The sequence below is a fragment of the Neltuma alba genome, unplaced genomic scaffold, assembly GCF_004799145.2.
Source record: "Neltuma alba isolate B1F8T4 unplaced genomic scaffold, ASM479914v2 tig00010555_pilon, whole genome shotgun sequence".
NCBI lineage: Eukaryota > Viridiplantae > Streptophyta > Magnoliopsida > Fabales > Fabaceae > Neltuma > Neltuma alba.
The window spans coordinates 7,769-18,101 of NW_021635422.1; the positions used below are offsets into that span (position 1 = coordinate 7,769).

General features: G+C 35.0%; 1 pseudogene; it reads right to left on the reverse strand.

Moving 5' to 3' along the window:
• Positions 1-2,332: 2,332 nt before the first annotated feature.
• LOC114756978 (2-methylene-furan-3-one reductase-like) lies at positions 2,333-9,442 on the reverse strand (annotated as a pseudogene).
• Between the last annotated feature and the right edge of the window lie 891 nt (positions 9,443-10,333).

Sequence of the window (10,333 nt, forward strand, 5' to 3'; positions counted from 1 at the left end):
ACTTGTAAGCCCCTGAGCTGAACAGCATTTCGGCCAGCAATAAAGTTCAATAACTTATATTTTTGAAATTTGCGTATTTTATTAGTAAACCCACAACTTATTCAAAGGGTTAAAGGTAATTTTAATAACGAAATTTATCTTAAGGGACACTGGACACCATAATGTTTATTAGGGTGCAAAAATATACATAGAACTATCAAAAGGGGGCATCTGATACCACGCCGTTAATATCCGTTAATTTACCGTTAGAATGGTCTACAAAGTCAATTTTAAGGTATATTTTTAACAACAAAGTTTACATCAAGGGGCATTAGGCACCATGAAGTTTACTTGAGTGCAAAATATATATGAACTTTCTAAAAGGAAAAATAACAAAATTCTTCAACTCCCATAAATGTCCATTAATTTTATTCTTTTGGATCCCACCAAATGCTATATTTTTCTCCATCAATTTTCACTTCCAAGTCGATCCATCTTTCTCTCATCATAGTTAACATGCACACTCTCTTTGTCACGTCGTTTTCTCCGCCTCTAAGCATTTTATATATATATTATGCAAAACAACGTCTTTCCCTTCTAGGATATGAGGTTTATCACTTGCACCCAACTACTATCTCTAATCCTTAATATAGGATGTAATAGACTAATTTGAAGAGATTAAAAAAATTAAATAAATTGCTTTAAAAGTATATATTTATCTTTTTTTCTTCTCCAATTAATTTGCTTAGCTTATAAACTAATATATAATAAAATAATGCATATAAATATTAGAGAGATCATGTATTATATGCTATATTTTTGCATTTGTTTTACTTCTTTAATTTTGTTTCAAATTTGTCCTTTATACTAAGAAGAAGAGGAAGTAGGAATCAGTAGAGAGAAAAAGTGATATTTAGTGTAACCCAATAAAATAAAATTAATGGACGTTTATGGGAGTTGGAGAATTTTGTTTTTGTTTTCCCTTTTAGAAAGGTCATGTATATTTTTGCACCCAAGTAAATTTTATGGTGCCTAATGTTCCTTGATGTAAACTTTGATGTTAAAAATACACCTTAAAATTGACTCTGTGAACCCTTTTAACGGTAAATTAATGGACATTAATGGCGTGGTATCAGATGCCTCCTTTTGATAACTTCATGTATATTTTTACATCTAAATAGACTTTATGGTGCCCAATGTCTCTTAGAGTAAACTTTGTTGTTAAAATTGCACCTTAACTTTTATTCAAATGGTGAAACATTTATCCTGTTCAAGTGAAGTCTCAAATTTGAGTTTTATAAATGGAGAAAATTAATGTTAAAAGGGTTCTTTTTTTTTTTTAAATATTCAAGTCACTGGTTTTTTATATTCAAGACCCCTCAACAATCATTAGCCAACGGCCAAAATTTGATTTCCGTCTAATAAAGAGATTATTTTAATTAAGAAAAAGTGTCTCCTAATATCTAACAAACCAGTACTTGTATGAAAAGAATATGACTTTTATTTCTAGTAAAAAAATTTGAGTTTTACCAACAAAGCCTAACACAGATGGTAGATGGATGGGTCCCTTAAATGTAATATCTTGGGTTCGAACCAAGCCGTGTGTATGGAAAAAGGCTTGTTGGGTTGGGAGAGGCAAAATCCACTTCGGTGATCTCTACACCTTGAGAGAATTAGCCTCTAGCTATAGGTCGGGGAATATCACCTAATTTCTACCAAAAAACAATGTGAGTTTTATTCTGGTTCTACACCTAACAAGCCCAACACTAACAAGTGTTTTTCGCCAAATTATCACACAACCAGTAAGAAAACCTGCAAATGCACAAAAGCCCAAAGCACAAAACAAGAAGGAAGAAGAAAGGGAAAATTACAATTGCTAGCCACCAGTCAACGCTTGACTAATCAACAGCCAAAGCCCGATGAATGTCCGGTCATGGGGGTGGGCGAAGGGCATTTTAGTTAGACTCTTTGATGCATGCTTATTTACACTCAAACCCCAAAAACTTCAGGATAACTTTTCAAATTCACAAGATTTTTTTGTTTGGATTTGATCAAGAGTTTTACTTTTGAAGCTTAAAACGCAAAGGATTTTTACTTTTTTCAACAGATGTATTTTTTAATATTTGAATTTGTGTTCTTCTTTTTACAGGTATGAAACCACTTGCCACCTCAACCAACAGCTTGTTGACCCAATTCACAAGATTTACTTAAAAATAAACCCTTTCTTTAGAAACTATTTGTAATTTTCCCTTATAATTAGACATAGACTACACTTGTCCATTTGTTTGTTAGGCACATTCTTTGTTTCTGATCCCAACTTTTTTGTTCTTTTTGACCGAAAAGTTTGATCTCGTCGACTTTTATTTACTCATAGCGTGAACATCACAAGATACATTACACACCAAAATGCCCTCTCTCTCTCTTTTCATGTTTGTTTTTTCCCCCCCCTTCTTCCTCATGGGATTGGATGAATAACAACTTTGCCAGTTGCCTTATTGGTTTCAAGGTAAGAGAAGGCATCAGCAACCTGAGCAAAGGAGAATGGACCTTTAGGGTCCACAACTGGCTTTACCTTCCCACTCTCCAAATAAGGGTTCAGTTTCCTCAGAACTTCTCCATTTGACGTCACAACAAATCTGAAGCCGGGTGGTGTCACGGCACCGGTCAGTGCCACCACACTGCCTCCTTCTTTTACAGCCTTCACTGCTCGGTCGCATTGCCCTTCAAATCACAACAACAGAGAAAGAGAGATTATTAAGCAGACTTAAAGTGGACTGAGATAAATCCTACTAAAAAGTGTGTCTTGACAAGTTAGTGCGATGTAAGGTATGGTAGAAATTGACACATCGAGTGAAGTCTACTTCATGAATTCTTGTCCAAGCTGTTTGAGAATCTTGTATGGAATAAGGAACAGGTTATAGGAAAAGTGTGAACAAAATCTTACCAATGGCATCATAAACTACATCAAATTTTTCAGGCAAATCTTCAAAGTTCTCCTTTGTGTAGTCAATAGCCAAATCAGCACCCAAGTTCTTCAGCAGATCCAGATTTCTAGTGCTTGCTGTGGCAGCGACCCTCGAAGCGCCAAAAACATGCTTAGCTAGCTGAAAGATAGCAAAGACAGTAAAAAGAATATCAAGTTACTAAAAGAACAGGCAGGAATCTGGAATCAAATATGAAATTCTATAATTCTAGTCAGCTAGAATTTTCTTTCTTTCTTTATGCAGGGCATGATTTACACAGTACAAACACAGAAAATGATCTTATATCATTTGTGAACTATTAGCTATGCCAAAACACTACAGATAGTTCGGAAAAGTAAAATCCATTAACTGTCATAATAAAGCTGTTGACAAAAAGTGGGATGCTTGAAATAAGCCACAGAGAAGCTGAGTTTCATACAAAAACTCAATGCAGTGTAGAAGAATCAAGATGTTACGATGACTAATAAACCATCAAGCACCACCATTTGCAAATAAACGGAGTTTGGTCATGATAACTGAAAAAACAGTGATAGCAGAAAAGATGAAATGAACTGAGCAAACTGAATCCTTAGGGAAACGATTTAGGCACTGGCTCAGTGTCTCAGGCAGATTCTCTAACTTATTTCAGAAAGTTGATGCAAATAAGATATACGTGATCACAGATTCTCAGAGGCAGATTCTTGAATATTTTGCTGATGTTGTCTAAAAGCAAATACCTGAATCACTAGGCTTCCAACTCCACCAGAACCATTCAGAACAAGAATAGATTTACCGGCTGAGAAGCCGGTCCTCTCCAGACCCTCATACGCTGTCTCAATCACAAGAGGAAGACCAGCAGCCTGAGCAAAATCCAAATTCTTAGGTTTTGGTGCTAACAGTCTTGCTTCAACAACAGCAGTAACTCTGCCAGAGTTCCAAACTGCTTAGGCCCCTCAAGGGCTTTCTCATTTATATCCCCATAAACTTCATCACCCACTTTGAAGTCTTTCACTTGACTACCAACCTTTGCAACTATTCCGGCAACATCATAACCTGGAACAGTCTACAGTTGAAACAAGCGACAAATGATTTACATTCTAAATGGAAAATGCAGAATCAAGAAATTGGTTCAAGTTTTCCAACTTATTAGGTTTGAAATGGGAAAAAACAATGTCATATAAATTTAACTTGGAAACATAATTTTGTCGGCACATCCAGATCTATCAGTTCAGTGACTTCAGTCAGACATTTGCCTCCTTGTCAAAATTACCCTACTTGTGGCTTCAATTGTAAGAAACTTCACAATGACAAATGAATTTAACTCCATATATAATAAATCCATTTCTAATCTTCTTTCATCCAGTAACTGGAAAGAAAAGAAAACACAAATTCCAATGCTTCTTCCTCGAATTGACAAAACTTATGTATACACTTTAAGATGTTTGCCATTAATTTTTTTTATTATTATTATTATAACATGACAAGTGTGCTTTTCTCTAACTCCTTGCTTCATGATTAATTCCTTAAAAAACAAAATAAACAACTCCTCTATATGTTCTATTTAAAGAATCTGCCAAAGATTTCTGAGATTCTCCTCCCCAGAATCTATGTGTGATAATAAACAACTAAAAATTACACATAAACATAAATTAAAGAATTGAATTGAGAAAAACAACATTACCGGAAGGGGAGAATCAGTAGCCTTGAACTTGCCCTGCCTCCTCTTGGCGTCAACGGGATTAAGAGCCGCAGCGACAACCTTAATGAGCACCTCATCTTCCTTGAAATCAGGCACACCAACGTTGGAATCGAACTTCAAAAACATCAACTCCCCCATACTCCCATAAACCCACGCCTTCATTTGGGAAGGCACGGTGTGATTTGGACAGACTCAGAAGAAGTAGGAGCACTAGTGGCCTGGGATTTCACCACAAGTCTACCAGACCTCGAAGAAACAAGATTGCGTTTTTGGACAGAGGTGCTTGTGGGTGCGACCTGTTTTCGATTTTCCCGGAAAGTGAGGGAAAATCGGAGGGAAAGAGAAGGAGATATGGTGGTGGACGGAAAAGAAGAGGGAAGGGTTCTGAGGTGGGAAGTTGTGGAGGAGAATGAAGCACAACCTGACATGTTTTCTGAAGGCTATCAAGCTTCGCCACAATCTGCATTGTGCAAGTTTGTCCACGAAGATAAAAAGAGCTTCTGGGTGGAAGAAGATGTGGCGGGGATGAAAGTGATTAAGTGAAACCATGAAAATTTTCATTTTTCGTATAATTTTATGTTCAATATTTATGCGTTTTATGATGATGTGGCCACGATGCTGCCAAAATTGCCTGTATTAAATTATATTCTGTGTCAGCCTGTTTGCCCAAGCGTTTAGAGGGCAATAAACAGTTTTTTTTTTAAAGCATAAGCCGATTGAAAAATTTGTGTTGTTTGGTTTGGTGATTGAATAATCTGGTTTTTGTATAAAATGCTACAATGAGTTATAAGCTAAAATTAACAGCTTATGACTTATAACTTTTGAAACATGAAGCCAGAAAAAGTTAAGAAATTTATTACCTCATTTAGTTCTTATTACAAGCTTCAAATAATTAATTTATAGATAACAGAAAATTAGTTAAAATTAGTTGAAAGTAATAAATAAGTTAGAAATATACTTTTGTTTATAAATATACTCCTAAAAATATATTTTTATTTTCAAATATGTCCTTATAATAAATAATAAAAAATAAAAGAAAATATATGAGATCAACAGGAGCTTATAAATAATTTGGTAAAATTATTTTTTAATAATATTTTATTATTTATTAAACTCATAGCCATTTTAATAATTTTATAAACAAACTTATTTTTACTCAATCATAATCCAAACAACCTTTTACCAATATCATTTTTACAAACTAGTTTTTCTGAACTCTAATCCAAACACAATTTAGCTTATCCAATTTAACTTTTACTCAACTTTATTTTTTTAAAAGTTACTTTTCTAATCGTTGATCTAAGTGGACCTTATGTGTATGTGGGGGTAACTAGCAGTCCAGCATTGTATCCTAAACATCGTTTTTGAAATTTTATTTTCTACAATAATTTAAATCAATAAAAAGCAGTATTAGGTTAAATTATGTATGAAATTTGCTGAATCTTATATTATATATAAATAATCTCCCTAATTTTACAATAATATTCATAAATTTTACATCCATAGCCTTCATATTATTATTTTTATTTATAATTTATCTTCAAATAATTTAAAGTTTAAGAGTTTTTTCCCACAAGTTTAAGAGTTTATCTTTATATAATTCAATAAGGTTATACATGCATATGAAAATAAAGTTTACTATTAAAAAAAAAGTTTACTAAGATATAAAATTGATGCCTTAATATTATTTATGTGGACTCAAAAGTTTAGTGGGTCTATTTGACAAAATTATTTTGTGCATAGATTTAAATTCAAAGAAGTTTTTCAATGTTATCACGGAATAAAAAAAGTTTTTCAATACATTCAATATTCTTCGGCCAAAAAAAATACATTCAATATTCCAAAATATTTTGTGACTAAGATTTATTATTAAAATATACAATTATAAAAAGTGAATAAATCCAACCTATGAAAACCTGACTAAAAGAGTTCAGAACTAACAAGCGATTAGGTCAGTTTAATTACTACAACTTTACCTATTGTATTTCAATTTCGTCAATTAGCTGATGCTATACATGGTTTTACATACATTTATACAGTTTTTATATATGCTAAAGGATATTATAAATTGAGGCTAACATTAAAATCACGTACGCTTTAAAGGAAAGACTATATATAAATAGTTATATATTAATTTTTTTAATGACTTTTGTCAATATGATATTAGATTACACAAGTCAGCCGTTGTTTGATGTTTCTAACACACACATAACCATAGCCTTTAATTTGCTTAGAAACCAATATTAAAGATAACTTTTTAAGTGTTATATTTTTTTTCCAATGAATTCTTCAAGCAATAATTTTTTTTAAAAAAAAGATGTGTTTGAAAATTGAAAAAAGTTTGTAAAATTTAATTCCATAATATAAACTCAAATTTTCAATTATATTTATTTGAGACGAAGTTAGCATAGGAAAAACTTATATGCGTCTGTTTTGTGGTTTAAGGCAAGGTAAAAAAAAACCGGACCGGACCGGCCGGTTCGACCGGAAAAACCGGTGAACCGGTCTGCAGTCCGGTCTGGTTCACCAGCTGAACCGGGGGAGATTCGAACCGGTAAAGAACCGGTTCAACCGGTCATAACCGGTACAAAACCGAGTAAACCCGGTTGGGCGGGTTCCCGGTTCCCTCCCTTTTTTTTTTTTTTGCTAATATAAGTTAAACGACGTCGTTTAACTTTAAAAAAAAAAAAACCGGACCGCCTTTCTTCGAGTTCTCCGTTTTTCCTTCCCCTGACTCATTTTTCCTTCGAGTTTTTCTTTCTTCCTCTCATCAGCTCCGAGTATCGCAGTCACAGCAGCCAGCAGCTCGCCTCCGGCCTCCCTCCTTAAAACCAAATCGCCTACTCCAAAATCCCTGCTCGCTAGAGTCATTGACGGCACGACGGTCTCCGAGACTCCGACACACCTCCTTGTTCGGCAGAGCTCCAAAATCGCAGAGTCATCGCAACCTCATCGCAAGTCTGATCTCCGGTCTCCCTCAACCATCTGAGCTCGCAAGTCAGAGGGTCTGAGCTCGCAAGTCTCCCTCAAGCTGAGCTCGCCCTCCTTGGCCTTCACCACTCTCCTAAACTTGAAACGGTAAGAATGAGTTCCAATACTGCCTCCCCTGTCCTCTTCTTTATGCTCTAAAACCCTAAACCCCTGAATTTCTGATCCCATTTCCTAATTCGTCTGTCTCTGCAAGCTTTTTGGCATACGCATCGATTGTTGCTGACTTGCTGCTGCTTGCTGTGACCTCGTCTCCTTGCCGCTGCTGTCGTTCCTGGTTGCTCTCAAGTCTCAGCTAATATTTTCTGGTATTCTGGCCTTTTCTTGCATTTTCATTTTGGTTTGTAATTTTGTATCGGTCCGATATGACTAACTTTGTAATTTTGGTTTCTGGTATTCTGGCCTTTTCTTGCATTTTCATTTTGTCGTTCCTGGTATATGACTAACTTATCGGATGAATTTTGCTGTTTACTGTGATTAGTCTTGCTGTAAATGAGATCCTGAATGAGTCTGGCTGATTACTGATTATAGACTATGTATAAATGAGATCCTGAATGAATCTTGCTGATTACTGATTATGGACTATGTATAAATGAGATCCTGAATGAATCTTGCATTCTTGCTGATTACTGATTAATATTATAGACTATATATAAATGAGATCCTGAATGAGTCTTGCTGATTATTAATTATAGACTATATATAACCGCCGCTGTGGTTTGATTCTTATTCAGCCAAGTTGAATTATAGACTTTTATAAGTTGAATTATGTTTTTCTGAATGTCAATGTCATTGCATATATGCCATCTTAATGCATCTGTTTCTGGATTAAATTGATTTTATATGGATTTTGTTTTCTTTTCAAAGGTAGCAGTGATGGATATTTCAAATAATCAAAGTTCTGGAAATGATAATGTCACTCCTAATACTCAATCTTCCACTCCCAACACTGAAACTTCCAATCCTCCTACACAATTTCTTCATTGCGTGCAAAAACTGATCCTGCATGGGCACATGTTGCTTATAAGAAAGAAGGGACACAAAATGTATACACCTGCCTTTTTTGTGGTAATAGTTATAGAGGTGGTGGGATAAATAGGATGAAGCAACACCTTGCTGGTATCACTGGTCAAATATCTTCTTGTAAAAAAGTTTCGCATGATGTACGTCATAGAATGACAGAATCTTTGAAAGAGTGTTCAAAGAAAAAAGCCATTGAAAATATAGAAGAGGAAATTGAAGATACTCATGTTGATTCACCATTATCATGAGTAGTGCAAAAAGGAGAAAATCTATAGGGAGTATGGATAATTATTTTGCTCCTCGCACAACCCCTGATTCTCAACCGGGTATTAAAAGTGCGTTAGCAACCAAAAGCGAAACACAATGTAAAAATGTTGATTGCTGAGTGGGCCATTGTGAATTGCATTCCATTTAAAGCATTTGATTGCCCGTTATTTCAAAAAGCTGTAGATGGTATTGCTTCAATTGGGCCTGGGTTTGAAGCCCCTAGTGCTTATGATTTCAAAACCAATTTGCTGAGTGATTGGAGAAAGAATGTCAGTTACTAATAGATAGCCATCGAGCTAAATGGAAAAACAATGGCTGCACACTCATGGCTGATGGATGGACTGATGTGAGGCAACGTACTTTGATAAATTTCTTAGTGTATTCTACACACGAATGGTGTTTGTGAAGTCTGTTGATGCTTCAGATTTAGTCAAAGATGCCAAAACTCTATTCACTCTATTCTGTGAAGTCATTGAGTGGATTGGTCCTAAGAATATTGTCCATGTAGTAACTGACAATGCAGCTAACTATGTAGCATGTGGCAGGTTGATTAAAGAAAAGTATAGAAATATTTATTGGTCACCTTGTGCTGCATTGTCTGAATCTTATATTAAAAGACTTTTCCAGCATGCCAAATGTGTCAGACCTCGCATCAAAGGCATCCAAGGTAACTATCTTTGCATATAATCATATGGTTTTCTTATCATGGTTGAGGAGGAGACCAAGTTGGAAAGAAATAGTGCGTCCTGGTGCCACAAGATTTGCTACGACATTTATTACATTGCACAGCATATATATGCATAAAAATGACTTGCAGGCTCTGGTTGTTGATAAGCATTTTGTGGATCATAGATTATCAAAGACTGAGGCAGGGAAAAATTTTAGTGCAATCATTTTAGATAACCGGTTTTGGAATGACTGTTATCAAGTTGTGAAGATTGTATCTCCTCTCATCAAATTATTGAGAATTGTGGACTCAGATGAGAAGCCTTCATTGCCTTACGTTTATGAGGGGATGAGAAGGGCAAAAATAGCAATTAAGGAGATGTTTAAGAAGAACAAGGAATTGTATAAGCCTTACACAAGAATCATTCAAACTCGATGGGGATAGACATTGAAGACCAATCTTCATGCGGTATCGTATTTGTTGAATCCTGCAATTACATATGATCTAGATTGTCCTAGCAAGTCAAGTTAATGATGGCTTTGATTGATGTGGTTGAGTCTTACTCAGATGAAGATATTGATGGCTTCCTAGTAGTGATGAACAAGCGACTACTTATCGCGAAGGCAAGGAATCTTTTAGCAGGCCTTCATGTCAAAAAGCTGCTCAAAACTAGACCCCTGTAAGTATTATTATTATTTATTGTATTCATGATTATTCACTAATTCTATATAGTATTGGATACTAAAT